Genomic DNA, 16,374 nt, shown 5'->3' on the forward strand with positions numbered 1-16,374 from the left:
TCCTGACCTCCCCATGCTGACCACCCCGTAGCCATTTTCTCCATCCTACAGTGCCACTCACTGCCTATCCTATTTCAGGCCCTACGATTCACACCACCCCGTGATGTTTTTCTCACTCTTATTAGTAAATGGGCCTTTAGAAGACCTTACAATGCGCATCACTCCGCGATGTTCTTCAGAAAGGTATCCTACATTGCCAGTGCATGTTTCCTGACCTCCCCATGCTGACCACCCCGTGGTGCTTTTCTCCATCCTACATTGCCAATCACTGCCTATCCTAATTCAGGCGCTCCAATTCACACAACAACGTGACATTTTTCTCACTCCTACTAGTGAATTGGCTGTTAGAAACCCTTACAATGCGCACCGCCCCTTGATGTTTTTCAGAAACCTGTCCTACATTGCCACTGCATTTTTCCTGAACTCCCCATGCTGACCACCACGTTTAGCTTTTCTCCGTCCTACATTGCCACTCACTGCCTATCCCAATTCAGGCCCCCCGATTAACACCACCCCGTGATGTTTTTCTCACTCCTACTAGTGAATGGCCTGTTAGAAACCCTTACAATGCGCACCACCCCGCGATGTTTTTCAGAAACCTATCCTACATTGCCACTGCATGTTTCCTGACCTCCCCATGTTGACCACCCCGTGGCGATTTTCTCCATCCTACATTGCCACTCACTTCCTGTCCCAATTCAGGCCCTCCGACTCACACCACCCCGTGATGTATTTCTCACTCCTACTAGTGAATGGACTTTTAAAAACCCTTACAATTCGCACCACCCCGCGATGATTTTCAGAAACGTATCCTACATTGCAACGGCATGTTTCATTACGACCCCATGCTGACCACCCCGTGGCGCTTTTCTCCATCCTACATTGCCACTCACTGCTATCCCAATTAAGGTCCCCCGATTCAGAGCACCCCGTGATGGTTTTCTCACTCTTACTAGTAAATGGGCCTTTAGAAGACCTTACAGTGCGCACCACGCGGGGATGTTCTTCAGAAACGTATCCTACATTGTCACTGCATGTTTCCTGACCTCCCCATGCTGACCACCCCGTGGAGCTTTTCTCCATCCTACATTACCACTCACTGCCTATCCTAATTCAGGCCCTGCGACTCACACAACAACGTGATGGTTTTCTCACTCCTACTAGTGAATGACCTGTTAGTAACCCTTACAATGCGCACCACCCCGTGATGTTTTTCAGAAACCTATCCTACATTGCCACTGCATGTGTCCTGACCTCACAATGCTGACCACCCCATGGTGCTTTTCTCCATCCTACATTGCCACTCACTGCCTATCCTAATTCAGGCCCCATGATTCACACCACCCCGTGATGTTTTTCTCACTCCTACTAGTGAATGGCCTGTTAGAAACCCTTACAATGCCCACCACCCCGCGATGTTTTTCAGAAACCTATCCTACATTGAAACAGCATGTTTCCTGACTTCCCCATGCTGACCACCCCGTGGCGCTTTTCTCCATCCTACATTTTCACTCACTGCGTATCCTAATTCAGGCCCTTGAATTCACACCGACCCGTGTTGATTTTCTCACTCCTACTAGTGAATGGCCTCTTAGAAACCCTTACAATGCACACCACCCGGCGATGTTTTTCAGAATCCTCTCCTGCATTGCCACTGCATGTTTCCGGACCTCCACATACTGAACACTCCGTGGCGCTTTTCTCCATCCTACATTGCCACTCACTGCCTATTCTAATTCAGGCCCTCCTATTCACACCACCCCGTGATGTTTTTCTCACTCCTACTAGTGAATGGCCTGTTAGAAATGCTTACAAAGCGCACCAGCCCGCGAAGTTTTTCAGAAATCTATCCTACATTGCCACGGCATGTGTCCTTACCCCTCACCATGCTGACCACCCCGTGGCGCTTTTCTCCATAGTACATTGCCACTCACTGCCTATCCTAATTCAGGCCCTCCGATTCACACCACCCCGTGATGTTTCTCTCACTCCTACTAGTGAATGGCCTGTTAGAAACCCTTACAATGCCCACCACCCCGCGATGTTTTTCAGAAACCTATCCTACATTGCCACAGCATGTTTCCTGACCTCCCCATGCTGACCACCCAGTGTCGCTTTTCTCAATCCTACATTTTCACTCACTGCCTATCCTAATTCAGGCCCTTCGATTCACACCGACCTGTGTTGATTTTCTCACTCCTACTAGTGAATGGCCTCTTAGAAACCCTTACAATGCACACCACCCGGCGATGTTTTTCAGAAACCTATCCTGCATTGCCACTGCATGTTTCCTGACCTCCACATACTGAACACTCCGTGGCGCTTTTCTCCATCCTACATTGCCACTCACTGCCTATTCTAATTCAGGCCCTCCTATTCACACCACCCTGTGATGTTTTTCTCACTCTTACTAGTGAATGGCCTGTTAGAAAACTTTACAATGCACACCTGCCCGCGAAGTTTTTCAGAAACCTATCCTACATTGCCACTGCATGTTTCCTGACCTCCCCATGATGACCACCCCGTGGCACTTTTCTCCATCCTACATTTCCACTCACTGCCTATACCAATTCAGGCCCTCCGATTCACACCACCCCGTGATGTTTTTCTCACTCCTACTAGTGAATGGCCTGTTACAAACCCTTACAATGCCACCACCCCGCTATGTTTTTCAGAAACCTATCCTACTTTGCCACGGCATGTTTTCTGACCTCCCCATGCTGACCACCCCGTGGCGCTTTTCTGCATCCTACATTGCCACTATCTGCCAATCCTAATTCAGGCCCTCCGACTCACACCACCCCGTGATGTATTACTCACTCCTACTAGTGAATGGACTTTTAGAAACCCTTACAATTCGCACCACCCCGCGATGTTTTTCAGAATCCTATCCTACATTGCCACTGCATGTTTCCTGAAGTCCCCATGCTGACCACCCCGTGACCATTTTCTCCATCCTACAGTGCCACAAACTGCCTATGCTAATTCAGGCCCTACGATTCACACCACCCCATGATGTTTTTCTCACTCTTACTAGTAAATGGGCCTTTAGAAAACCTTACAATGCGCACCACCATGCGATGTTCTTCAGAAACATATCCTACATTGCCACTGCATGTTTCCTGACCTCCCTATGCTGACCACCTTGTGGCGCTTTTCTCCATCCTACATTGTCACTAACTGCCTATCCTAATTCAGGACCTTCGATTCACAACACCCCATGATGATTTTCTCACTCCTAGTAGTGAATGGCCTGTTAGAAACCCTTACAATGCACACCACCGGCGATGTTTTTCAGAAACCTATCCTACATTGCCACTGCATGTTTCCTGACCTCCCCATGCTGAACACCCCGTGGCGCTTTTCTCCATCCTACATTGCCACTCACTGCCTATTCTAATTCAGGCCCTCCGATTCACACCACCCCGTGATGTGTTTCTCACTCCTACTAGTGAATGGCCTGTTAGAAACCCTTAAAATGCGCACCACCCCGCGATGTTTTCCAGAAACCTGTCCTACATTGCCACAGCATGTTTCCTGACCTCCCCAAGCTAACCACCCCATGGCGCTTTTCTCCATCCTACATTGCCACTCACTGCCTATCCTAATTCAGGCCCTCCGATTCACACCACCCCGTGAATATTTTCTCACTCCTACTAGTGAATGGCCTGTCAGAAACTCTTACAATGCGCAACACCCCACGATGTTTTTCGAAATCCTTCCTACATTTCGACTGCATGTTTCCTGACGTCCCCGTGCTGACCACCCCGTGGGGCTTTTCTCCATCCTACATTGCCACTCACTGCCCATCCCAAATAAGGCCCTCCATGTCACACCACCCCGTGATATTTTTCTCACTCCTACTAGTGAATGGCCTGTAAGAAACCCTTAAAATGCGCACCACCCCGCGATGTTTTTCAGAAACCTATCCTACATTGCCACTGCATGTTTCTTGACCTCCCCATGCTGACCACCACGTGACGCTTTTCTCCATCCTACATTGCCACTTACTGCCTTTCCTAATTCAGGCCCTCCGATTCACACCACCCCGTGATGTTTTTTTCACTCCTACTAGTGAATGGCCTGTAAGAAACCCTTAAAATGCGCACCACCACACGATGTTCTTCAGAAACATATCCTACATTGCCACTGCATGTTTCCTGACCTCCCTATGCTGACCACCTTGTGGCGCTTTTCTCAATCCTACATTGCCACTCACTGTCTATCCTAATTCAGGCGCTTCGATTCACACAACAACGTGATGTTTTTTCTCACTCCTACAAGTGAATGGCCTGTTAGAAACCCTGATAATGTGCACCACCCCGCGATGTTTTTCAGAAAGCTCTCCTACATTGCCACTGCATGTTTCCTGACCTCCCCATGCTGACCACCCCGTGATTCTTTTCTCCATCCTACATTGTCACTAACTGCCTATACTAATTCAGGACCTTCGATTCACACCACCCCGTGATGTTTTTCTCACTCCTAGTAGAGAATGGCCTGTTAGAAACACTTACAATGCGCACCACCCCGTGATGTTTTTCAGAAACCTATCCTACATTGCCACAGCATGTTTCCTGACCTCGCCATGCTGACCACCCCGTGCCGCATTTCTCAATCCTACATTTTCACTCACTGCGGATCCTAATTCAGGCCCTTCGATTCACACTGACCCGTGTTGATTTTCTCACTCCTAATAGTGAATGGCCTCTTAGAAACCCTTACAATGCACACCACCCGGCGATGTTTTTCAGAAACCTATCCTGCATTGCCACTGCATGTTTCCTGACCTCCACATACTGAACACTCCGTGGCATTTTCTCCAACCTACATTGCCACTCACTGCCTATTCTAATTCAGGCCCTCCTATTCACACCACCCTGTGATGTTTTTCTCACTCCTACTAGTGAATGGCCTGTTAGAAAACTTTACAAAGCGCACCAGCCCACGAAGTTTTTCAAAAACCTATCCTACATTGCCACTGCATGTTTCCTGACCTCCCCATGCTGACCACCCCATGGCGCTTTTCTCCATCCTACATTGCCAGTCACTGCCTATCCCAATTCAGGCCCTCCGATTCACACCACCCCGTGATGTTTTTCTCACTCCTACTAGTGAATGGCCTGTTACAAACCCTTACAATGCGCACCACCCCGCGATGTTTTTCAGAAACCTATCCTACATTGCCACTGCATGTTTCCTGACCTCCCCATGCTGACCACCCCTTATAGCTTTTCTCCATCCTACATTGCCACTCACTGCCTATCCTAATTCAGGCCCTACGATTCACACCACCCCATGATGTTTTTCTCACTCTTACTAGTAAATGGGCCTTTAGAAGACCTTACAATGCGAACCACCCCGCGATGTTTTTCAGAAACCTATCCTACATTGCCACTGCATGTTTCCTGACCTCCCCATGCTGACCACACCGTATCGCTTTTCTCCATCCTACATTGCCACTCACTGCCTATCCAAATTCAGGCCCTCCGAGTCACACCATCCCGTGATGGTTTTCTCACTCCTACTAGTGAATGGCGTGTTAGAAACCCTTACAATGCGCACCACCCCGCAATATTTTTCAGAAACCTATCCTACATTGCCACTGCATGTGTCCTGACCTACACATGCTGACCAACCCCTGGAGCTTTTCTCCATCCTACATTGCCACTCACTGCCTATCCTAATTCAGGCCCTCAGATTCACACCACCCCGTGATGTTTTTCTCACTCCTAGTAGTGAATGGCCTGTTAGAAAACCTTACAATGAGCACCACCCCGTGATGTTTTTCAGAAACCTATCCTACATTGTCACAGCATGTTTCCTGACCTTGCCATGCTGACCACCCCGTGACGCTTTTCTCCATCCTACATTGTCACTAACTGCCTATCCTAATTCAGGACCTTCGATTCACAACACCCCATGATGATTTTCTCACTCCTACTAGTGAATGGCCTGTTAGAAACCCTTACAATGCACACCACGGGCGATGTTTTTCAGAAACCTATCCTACATTGCCACTGCATGTTTCCTGACCTCCCCGTGCTGAACACCCCATTGCGCTTTTCTCCATCATACATTGCCACTCACTGCCTATTCTAATTCAGGCCCTCCTATTCACACCAAGCCGTGATGTTTTTCTCACTCCTACTAGTGAATGGCCTGTTAGAAACCCTTACAAACTCACCAGCCCGCGAAGTTTTTCAGAAACCTATCCTACATTGCCACTGCATGTGTCCTGGCCTCACCATGCTGACCATCCCATGGCGCTTTTCTCCATCCTACATTGCCACTCACTGCCTATCCTAATTCAGGCCCTCCGATTCACACCACCCCGTGAATATTTTCTCACTCTTACTAGTGAATGGCCTGTCAGAAATTCTTACAATGCGCAACACCCCACGATGTTTTTCAGAATCCTTCCTACATTTCCAATCCATGTTTCCTGACGTCCCCATGCTGACCACCCCGTGGGGCTTTTCTCCATCCTACATTGCCACTCACTGCCTATCCCAACTCAGGCCCTCCATTTCACACCACCCCGTGATATTTTTCTCACTCCTACTAGTGAATGGCCTGTAAGAAACCCTTAAAATGCGCACCACCCCGCGATGTTTTTCAGAAACCTATCCTACATTGCCACTGCATGTTTCTTGACCTCCCCATGCTGACCACACCGTGGTGCTTTTCTCCATCCTACATTCCCACTTACTGCCTTTCCTAATTCAGGCCCTCCGATTCACACAACCCCGTGATGTTTTTCTCACTCCTACTAGTGAATGGCCTGTAAGAAACCCTTAAAATGCGCACCACCACGCGATGTTCTTCAGAAACATATCCTACATTGCCACTGCATGTTTCCTGACCTCCCTATGCTGACCACCTTGTGGCGCTTTTCTCCATCCTATGTTGCCACTCACTGTCTATCCTAATTCAGGCCCTCCGATTCACACCACCGAGTGATGATTTTCTCACTCCTACTAGCGAATGGCCTGTTAGAAACACTTACAATGCCCACCACCCCGCGATGTTTTTCAGAAACCTATCCTACATTGCCACAGCATGTTTCCTGACCTCGCCATGCTGACCACCCCGTGCCGCATTTCTCCATCCTACATTGTCTCTAACTGCCTATCCTAATTCAGGACCTTCGATTCACAACACCCCATGATGATTTTCTCACTCCTACTAGTGTATGGCCTGTTAGAAACCCTTACAATGCTCACCACCCTGCGATGTTTTTCAGAAACCTATCCTACATTGCCACTGCATGTTTCCTGACCTCCCCATGCTGAACACCCCGTGGCGCTTTTCCCCATCCTACATTGCCACTCACTGCCTATTCTAATTCAGGCCCTCCTATTCACACCACCCCGTGATGTTTTTGTCATTCCTACTAGTGAATGGCCTGTTAGAAACCCTTACAAAGCACACCAGCCCGCGAAGTTGTTCAGAAACCTATCCTACATTGCCACTGCATGTGTCCTGACCTCACCATGCTGACCACCCCATGGCGCTTTTCTCCATCCTACATTGCCACTCACTGCCTATCCTAATTCAGGCCCTCCGATTCACACCACCCCGTGATGTTTTTCTCACTCCTACTAGTGAATGGCCTGTTAGAAACACTTACAATGCCCACAACCCCGCGATGTTTTTCAGAAACCTATCCTACATTGCCACAGCATGGTTCCTGACCTCCCCATGCTGACCACACCGTGGTGCTTTTCTCAATCCTACATTTTCACTCACTGCCTATCCTAATTCAGGCCCTCCTATTCACACCGCCCTGTGATGTTTTTCTCACTCCTACTAGTGAATGTCCTGTTAGAAAACTTTACAAAGCGCACCAGCACGCGAAGTTTTTCAGAAACCTATCCTACATTGCCACTGCATGTTTCCTGACCTCCCCATGCTGACCACCCCGTGGCGCTTTTCTCCATCCTACATTGCCACTCACTGCCTATCCCAATTCAGGCCCTCCGATTCACACCACCCCGTGATGTTTTTCTCACTCCTACTAGTGAATGGCCTGTTAGAAACCCTTAAAATGCGTACCACCCCGCGATGTTGTTCAGAAACCTATCCTACATTGCCACTGTATGTTTCCTGATATCCCCATGCTGACCACCCCATATAGCTTTTCTCCATCCTACATTGCCACTCACTGCCTATCCCTATTTAGGCCCCCCGATTCACACCACCCCGTGATGTTTTTCTCACCCCTACTAGTGAATGGCCAGTTAGAAAACCTTACAATGCACTACCCTGCGATGTTTTTAAGAAACCTGTCCTACATTGCCACAGCATGTTTCCTGACCCCCCAAGCTGACCACCCCGTATCGCTTTTCTCCATCCTACATTGCCACTCACTGCCTGCCCTAATTCAGGCCCTCCGATTCACACCACCCCGTGATGTTTTTCTCACTCGTAGTAGTGAATGGCCTGTTAGAAACACTTACAATGCGCACCACCCCATGATGTTTTTCCGAAACCTATCCTACATTGCCACAGCATGTTTCCGGACCTCCCCATGCTGACCACCCCGTGATTCTTTTCTCCATCCTACATTGTAACTAACTGCCTATCCTAATTCAGGACCTTCGATTCACACCACCCCGTGATGTTTTTCTCACTCCTAGTAGTGAATGGCCTGTTAGAAACCCTTACAATGCGCACCACCCCGTGATGTTTTTCAGAAACCTATCCTACATTGCCACAGCATGTTTCCTGACCTCGCCATGCTGACCACCCCGTGCCGCATTTCTCCATCCTACGTTGTCTCTAACTGCCTATCCTAATTCAGGACCTTCGATTCACAACACCCTTGATGATTTTCTCACTCCTACTAGTGTATGGCCTGTTAGAAACCCTTACAATGCACACCACCCTGCGATGTTTTTCAGAAACCTATCCTACATTGCCACTGCATGTTTCCTGACCTCCCCATGCTGAACACCCCGTGGCCCTTTTCCCCATCCTACATTGCCACTCACTGCCTATTCTAATTCAGGCCCTCCTATTCACACCACCCCGTGATGTTTTTCTCATTTCTACTAGTGAATGGCCTGTTAGAAACCCATACAAAGCGCACCAGCCCGCGAAGTTTTTCAGAAACCTATCCTACATTGCCACTGCATGTGTCCTGACCTCACCATGCTGACCACCCCATGGCGCTTTTCTCCATCCTACATTGCCACTCACTGCCTATCCTAATTGAGGCCCTCCGATTCACACCACCCCGTGATGTTTTTCTCACTCCTACTAGTGAATGGCCTGTTAGAAACACTTACAATGCCCACCACCCGGCGATGTTTTTCAGAAACCTATCCTACATTGCCACAGCATGTTTCCTGACATCCACATGCTGACCACCCCGTGGCGCTATTCTCAATCCTACATTTTCACTCACTGCCTATCCTAATTCAGGACCTTCGATTCACACAGACCCGTGTTGATTTTCTCACTCCTACTACTGAATGGCCTCTTAGAAACCCTTACAATGCACACCACCTGGCGATGTTTTTCAGAAACCTATCCTGCATTGCCACTGCATGTTTCCTGACCTCCACATACTGAACACTCCGTGGCGCTTTTCTCCAACCTACATTGCCACTCACTGCCTATTCTATCAGGCCCTCGTATTCACACCGCCCTGTAATGTTTTTCTCACTCCTACTAGTGAATGTCCTGTTAGAAAACTTTACAAAGCGCACCAGCCCGCGAAGTTTTTCAGAAACCTATCCTACATTGCCACTGCATGTTTCCTGACCTCCCCATGCTGACCACCCCATGGCGCTTTTCTCCATCCTACATTGCCACTCACTGCCTATCCCAATTCAGGCCCTCCGATTCACACCACCCCGTGATGTTTTTCTCACTCCTACTAGTGAATGGCCTGTTAGAAACCCTTACAATGCGCACCACCCCGCGATGTTTTTAACAATCCTATCCTACATTGCCACTGCATGGTTCCTGACCTCCCCATGCTGACCACCCCGTGGCCATTTTCTCCAGCCTACAGTGCCACTAACTGCCTATCCTAATTCAGGACCTTCGATTCACAACACCCGATGATGATTTTCTCACTCCTACTAGTGAATGGCCTGTTAGAAACCCTTACAATGCACACCACCGGCGATGTTTTTCAGAAACCTATCCTACATTGTCACTGCATGTTTCCTGACCTCCCCGTGCTGAACACCCCCTGGCGCTTTTCTCCATCATACATTGCCACTCACTGCCTATTCTAATTCAGGCCCTCCTATTCACACCACCCCGTGATGTTTTTCTCACTCCTACTAGTGAATGGCCAGTTAGAAACCCTTACAAATGCACGAGCCCACGAAGTTTTTCAGAAACCTATCCTACATTCCCACTGCATGTGTCCTGACCTCACCATGCTGACCACCCCATGGCGCTTTTCTCTATCCTACATTGCCACTCACTGCCTATCCTAATTCAGGCCCTCCGATTCACAACACCCCGTGAATATTTTCTCACTCTTACTAGTGAATGGCCTGTCAGAAACTCTTACAATGCGCCACACCCCACGATGTTTTTCGGAATCCTTCCTACATTTCGACTCCATGTTTCCTGACGTCCTCATGCTGACCACACCGTGGGGCTTTTCTCCATCCTACATTGCCACTCACTGCCTATCCCAATTCAGGCCCTCCATTTCACACCACCCCGTGATGTTTTTCTCACTCCTACTAGTGAATGGCCTGTAAGAAACCCTTAAAATGCGCACCACCCAGTGATGTTTTTCAGATACCTATCCTACATTGCCACTGCATGTTTCTTGACCTCCCCATGCTGACCACCCCGTGACGCTTTTCTCCATCCTACATTGCCACTTACTGCCTTTCGTAATTCAGGCCCTCCGATCCACACCACCCCGTGATGTTTTTCTCACTCCTACTAGTGAATTGCCTGTTACAAACCCTTACAATGGGCGCCACCCCGCGATGTTTTTCAGAATCCTATCCTACATTGCCACTGCATGTTTCCTGACCTCCCCATGCTGACCACCCCGTGGCCATTTTCTCCAGCCTACAGTGCCACTCACTGCCTATCCTAATTCAGGCCCTACGATTCACACCACCCCACGATGTTTTTCTCACTCTTACTAGTAAATGGGCCTTTAGAAGACCTTACAATGCGCACCACCACGCGACGTTCTTCAGAAACATATCCTACATTGCCACTGCATGTTTCCTGACCTCCCTATGCTGACCACCTTGTGTCGCTTTTCTCCATCCTACATTGCCACTCAACGTCTATCCCAATTCAGGCGCTCAGATTCACACAACAACGTGATGTTTTTCTCACTCCTACTAGTGAATGGCCTGTAAGAAACCCTTAAAATGCACAACACCAGCGATGTTTTTCAGAAACCTATCCTACATTGCCACTGCATGTTTCCTGACCTCCCAATGCTGAACACCCCGTGGCGCTTTTCTCCATCATACATTGCCACTCACTGCCTATTCTAATTCAGGCCCTCCTATTCACACCACCCCGTGATGTTTTTCTCACTCCTACTAGTGAATGGCCTGTTAGATACCCTTACAAAGCGCACCAGTCCGCGAAGTTTTTCAAAAACCTATCCTACATTGCCACTGCATGTGTCCTGACCTCGCCATGCTGACCACCCCATGGCGCTTTTCTCCATCCTACATTGCCACTCACTGCCTATCCCAATTCAGGCCCTCCATTTCACACCACCCCATGATGTTTTTCTCACTCCTACTAGTGAATGGCCTGTAAGAAACCCTTAAAATGCGCACCACCCCGTGATGTTTTTCAGAAACCTATCCTACATTGCCACTGCATGTTTCTTGACCTCTCCATGCTGACCACCCCGTGACGCTTTTCTCCATCCTACATTGCCACTTACTGCCTTTCTTAATTCAGGCCCTCCGATCCACACCACCCCGTTATGTTTTTCTCACTCCTCCTAGTGAATGGGCTGTAAGAAACCCTTAAAATGCGCACCACCACGCGATGTTTTTCAGAAACCTGTCCTGCATTGCCACTGCATGTTTCCTGACCTCCACATACTGAACACTCCGTGGCGCTTTTCTCCAACCTACATTGCCACTCACTGCCTATTCTAATTCAGGCCCTCCTATTCACACCGCCCTGTGATGTTTTTCTCACTCCTACTAGTGAATGGCCTGTTAGAAAACTTTACAAAGCGCACCAGCCCGCGAAGTTTTTCAGAAACCTATCCTAAAATGCCACTGCATGTTTCCGGACCTCCCCATGCTGACCACCCCGTCGCGCTTTTCTCCATCCTACATTGCCACTCACTGCCTATCCCAATTCAGGCCCTCCGATTCACACCACCCCGTGATGTTTTTCTCACTCCTCCTAGTGAATGGCCTGTTACAAACCCTTACAATGTGCACCACCCCGTGATGTTTTTCAGAATCCTATGCTACATTGCACTGCATGTTTCCTGACCTCCCCATGCTGACCCCCCCGTGGCCATTTTCTCCATCCTACAGTGCCACTCACTGCCTATCCTAATTCAGGCCCTATGATTCACACCACCCCATGATGTTTTTCTCACTCTTACTAGTAAATGGGCCTTTAGAAGACCTTACAATGCGCACCACCCCGCTATGTTTTTCAGAAACCTATCCTACTTTGCCACGGCATGTTTTCTGACATCCCCATGCTGACCACCCTGTGGCGCTTTTCTGCATCCTACATTGCCACTATCTGCCAATCATAATTCAGGTCCTCCGAATCACACCAGCCCTGATGCATTTCTCACTCCTACTAGTGAATGGACTTTTAGAAACCCTTACAATTCGCACCACCCCGCGATGTTTTTCAGAAACCTATCCTACATTGCCACTGCATGTTTCCTGACCTCCCCATGCTGACCACCCCGTATCGCTTTTCTCCATCCTACATTGCCACTCACTGCCTGTCCTAATTCAGGCCCTCCGATTCACACCACCCCGTGATGTTTTTCTCACTCCTAGTAGTGAATGGCCTGTTAGAAACCCTTACAATGCGCACCACCCCGTGATGATTTCAGAAACCTATCCTACATTGCCACAGCATGTTTCCTGACCTCGCGATGATGACCACCCCGTGACGCTTTTCTCCATCCTACATTGTCACTAACTGCCTATCCTAATTCAGTACCTTCGATTCACAATGCCCCATGATGATTTTCTCACTCCTACTAGTGAATGGCCTGTTAGAAACCCTTACAATGCACACCACCGGCGATGTTTTTCAGAAACCTATCCTACATTGCCACTGCATGTTTCCTGACCTCCCCATGCTGAACACCCCGTGGCGCTTTTCTCCATCATACATTGCCACTCACTGCCTATTCCTATTCAGTCCCTCCTATTCACACCACCCCGTGATGTTTTTCTCACTCCTACTAGTGAATGGCCTGTTAGATACCCTTACAAAGCGCACCAGTCCGCGAAGTTTTTCAGAAACCTATCCTACATTGCCACTGCATGTGTCCTGACCTCACCATGCTGACCACCCCATGGCGCTTTTCTCCATCCTACATTGCCACTCACTGCCTATCCCAATTCAGGCCCTCCATTTCACACCACCCCATGATGTTTTTCTCACTCCTGCTAGTGAATGGCCTGTAAGAAACCCTTAAAATGCGCACCACCCCGTGATGTTTTTCAGAAACCTATCCTACATTGCCACTGCATGTTTCTTGACCTCTCCATGCTGACCACCCCGTTATGCTTTTCTCCATCCTACATGGCCACTTACTGCCTTTCGTAATTCAGGCCCTCCGATCCACACCACCCCGTGATGTTTTTCTCACTCCTACTAGTGAATGGCCAGTTAGAAAACTTTACAAAGCGCACCAGCCCGCGAAGTTTTTCAAAAACCTATCCTAAATTGCCACTGCATGTTTCCTGACCTCCCCATGCTGACCACCCCGTGGCGGTTTTCTCCATCCTACATTGCCATTCACTGCCTATCCCAATTCAGGCCCTCCGATTCACACCACCCCGTTATGTTTTTCTCACTCCTACTAGTGAATTGCCTGTTACAAACCCTTATAATGCGCACCACCCCGCGATGTTTTTCAGAATCCTATCCTACATTGCCACTGCATGTTTCCTGACCTCCCCATGCTGACCACCCCGTGGCCATTTTCTCCAGCCTACAGTGCCATTCACTGCCTATCCTAATTCAGGCCCTACGATTCACACCACCCCATGATGTTTTTCTCACTCTTACTAGTAAATGGGCCTTTAGAAGACCTTACAATGCGCACCACCACGCGATGTTCTTCAGAAACATATCCTACATTGCCACTGCATGTTTCCTGACCTCCCTATGCTGACCACCTTGTGTCGCTTTTCTCCATCCTACATTGCCACTCACTGTCTATCCTAATTCAGGCGCTCAGATTCACACAACAACGTGATGTTTTTCTCACTCCTACTAGTGAATGGCCTGTAAGAAACCCTTAAAATGCACAACACCGGCGATGTTTTTCAGAAACCTATCCTACATTGCCACTGCATGTTTCCTGACCTCCCAATGCTGAACACCCCGTGGCGCTTTTCTCCATCATACATTGCCACTCACTGCTTATTCTAATTCAGGCCCTCCTATTCACACCACCCCGTGATGTTTTTCTCACTCCTACTAGTGAATGGCCAGTTAGAAAACTTTACAAAGCGCACCAGCCCGCGAAGTTTTTCAAAAACCTATCCTACATTGCCACTGCATGTTTCCTGACCTCCCCATGCTGACCACCCCGTGGCCATTTTCTCCAGCCTACAGTGCCATTCACTGCCTATCCTAATTCAGGCCCTACGATTCACACCACCCCATGATGTTTTTCTCACTCTTACTAGTAAATGGGCCTTTAGAAGACCTTACAATGCGCACCACCACGCGATGTTCTTCAGAAACATATCCTACATTGCCACTGCATGTTTCCTGACCTCCCTATGCTGACCACCTTGTGTCGCTTTTCTCCATCCTACATTGCCACTCACTGTCTATCCTAATTCAGGCGCTCAGATTCACACAACAACGTGATGTTTTTCTCACTCCTACTAGTGAATGGCCTGAAAGAAACCCTTAAAATGCACAACACCGGCGATGTTTTTCAGAAACCTATCCTACATTGCCACTGCATGTTTCCTGACCTCCCAATGCTGAACACCCCGTGGCGCTTTTCTCCATCATACATTGCCACTCACTGCTTATTCTAATTCAGGCCCTCCTATTCACACCACCCCGTGATGTTTTTCTCACTCCTACTAGTGAATGGCCTGTGAGAAACCCTTAAAATGCGCACCACCCCGTGATGTTTTTCAGAAACCTATCCTACATTGCCACTGCATGTTTCTTGACCTCTCCATGCTGACCACCCCGTGACGCTTTTCTCCATCCTACATTGCCACTTACTGCCTTTCGTAATTCAGGCCCTCCGATCCACACCACCCCGTGATGTTTTTCTCACTCCTCCTAGTGAATGGCCTGTAAGAAACCCTTAAAATGCGCACCACCACGCGATGTTCTTCAGAAACATATCCTACATTGCCACTGCATGTTTCCTGACCTCCCTATGCTGACCACCTTGTGGCGCTTTTCTCCATCCTACATTGCCACTCACTGTTTATCCTAATTCAGGCGCGCCGATTCACACAACAACGTGATGTTTTTCTCACTCCTACTAGTGAATGGCCTGTTAGAAACCCTTATAATGCGCACCACAACGCGATGTTTTTCAGAAACCTATCCTACATTGCCACTGCATGTTTCCTGACATCCCCATGCTGACCAACCCGTGGCGCTTTTCTCAATCCTACATTTTAACTCACTGCCTATCCTAATTCAGGCCCTTCGATTCACACCGACCCGTGTTGATTTTCTCACTCCTACTAGTGAATTGCCTCTTAGAAACCCTTACAATGCACACCACCCGGCGATGTTTTTCAGAAACCTGTCCTGCATTGCCACTGCATGTTTCCTGACCTCCACATACTGAACACTCCGTGGCGCTTTTCTCCAACCTACATTGCCACTCACTGCCTATTCTAATTCAGGCCCTCCTATTCACACCGCCCTGTGATGTTTTTCTCACTCCTACTAGTGAATGGCCTGTTAGAAAACTTTACAAAGCGCACCAGCCCGCGAAGTTTTTCAGAAACCTATCCTAAAATGCCACTGCATGTTTCCGGACCTCCCCATGCTGACCACCCCGTCGCGCTTTTCTCCATCCTACATTGCCACTCACTGCCTATCCCAATTCAGGCCCTCCGATTCACACCACCCCGTGATGTTTTTCTCACTCCTCCTAGTGAATGGCCTGTTACAAACCCTTACAATGCGCACCACCCCGTGATG

The sequence above is a fragment of the Cavia porcellus genome, unplaced genomic scaffold, assembly GCF_034190915.1.
Source record: "Cavia porcellus strain 051 isolate PalLab524CR breed Dunkin Hartley unplaced genomic scaffold, mCavPor4.1 scaffold_3, whole genome shotgun sequence".
Taxonomy (NCBI): domain Eukaryota; kingdom Metazoa; phylum Chordata; class Mammalia; order Rodentia; family Caviidae; genus Cavia; species Cavia porcellus.